Below are 1,495 nucleotides of genomic sequence, written 5' to 3'. Positions count from 1 at the left end.
GAGATTTTAGTGGTGATGCCCAGAGCCTGGAAGAAAGAGGTCTTCTCAGGCCCCAGACCAGTGTTCTGGGCAGGCACGGTGACTTCACATGGTGCAATGGCACCTGCACGGGCAGCAGCAGGCACCTGAACAAACAAAAGAACAATGAGAATGGCCAATTTTGTTTTAAAAAGACAAAAGTATTCCCTCTCCAATCCAAATTTCCCTTTACCTTATTGGCCAGCAGCATATCCCTGATCTCAGTGAGGTCCTCCTTGGTGAACACAAAGCCCACATTCCCCCGGATATGAGGTAACAGTCTGCAGAGAGAAGCATACAAGAGACATCACCTGAAAGCACCATTCTTCTCCAGGAAAAGGGAGAAGGGCAGCAGTAAAAAACTAAACTGCCAGGGGCACTGACTGACTTCTCCAGAGCCGGGTTGTTTTCCAGATGTCCTCGGATGGCCTTGCGCATCATAGTATTCTTGCCCATTAGCACCACGGCCTTCCCTCGGAGGGACATTCGGATCTGCTGCATCTGCTTGGAGCCCACATTGTCTGCTCCCACAATGAAGCATTTTGGATAATCATCCAAAAGTTGGATGATCTTTAGGAAGTAGTTGGATTTCCAGGTCGCCCTGTCTTCCCTGGGCATCACGGCGGTGCGTCAGGGATTGCCACGGAGGGTTTAAAGACGATGTCACTGGGGAAAGAAAGGGAACTCAGAGGTGTTCGCCGGACACCGGACCTCAAAGAGGCCTACTCTGGCCTGCCCGAGCGCCCGCACCCGCGCCCGCGCCCGGGAGGCGGCTGGTGCCGCCGCCACCACCAATGGCGCAGGTGCCGCCCAGACACCAAGTGGGGCAAATGGGAGCCCCGTAGGCCCCCAGCAGTGGCAACCTCATTCTCCCAGCCGCCCAAAGACCCCATGCTTCCGGCCACCAGTCCCGGGCCAACACTCCAGCAACACAAACCTCTCACGAGGACGCCTGGAAAGAGGAGGGTTCCGCCGCGGCGCCTGTCTTTTATATGTGAACGAAGGAGCCAATCAGAAGCCGCAGACAGCTCTTTGTGCCTATTAGCTGGCGCCGAAACGATATAGGCATCCATTGGATAGCATTGCTGCCACTCCAGCCAACAGGAAGCTGTCTTTAGGTAGGGTAATTAGAGAAGGCTCTGTCTTGCGTTGGAGGAGCTGCTGCCCCCTGCTGGTCTGGAGCTAATTTCCTTTAGCATATAGGGTAGTTTGAGGAGCTGAGAATTGCAACCGCCTTAGAATAGAATGGTATTTTATCTCCTTTAATTCTTTCCCCTACAAAAACAGAGAGATCCTTTAAAACCGAGATCCTCATCTGCTCAACACTTTTAAAACCATTTCCCGGGGCTGGTGAGATGGCTCAGTGGTCTAAAGCACCTACTTGGAACAAGCTTGGCAAAGCTCAGGGACCGCGGTTCAATCCCCCAGCACCACATGCCAGCCAGCCGCGCCCCCTGGTGGGCTGAGCTGGCCACAC

General features: G+C 54.0%; 1 long non-coding RNA gene across 1 annotated transcript; it reads right to left on the bottom strand.

The window, feature by feature from the left end:
* LOC101560346 lies at window positions 1-1,015 on the bottom strand. Its single transcript, XR_002819810.1, has 4 exons — window positions 956-1,015; window positions 403-684; window positions 212-299; window positions 1-125 (listed from the first exon to the last, which is right to left on the bottom strand). It is a non-coding gene; the product is annotated as an uncharacterized LOC101560346 (long non-coding RNA).
* Window positions 1,016-1,495: the final 480 nt, after the last annotated feature.

This window comes from Octodon degus, unplaced genomic scaffold (assembly GCF_000260255.1).
Source record: "Octodon degus isolate 3935 unplaced genomic scaffold, OctDeg1.0 scaffold04830, whole genome shotgun sequence".
NCBI classification, from domain to species: Eukaryota; Metazoa; Chordata; class Mammalia; order Rodentia; family Octodontidae; genus Octodon; species Octodon degus.
Note: the sequence above shows the minus strand (reverse complement) of the source record. Positions and strands in the feature narration are given on the sequence as shown.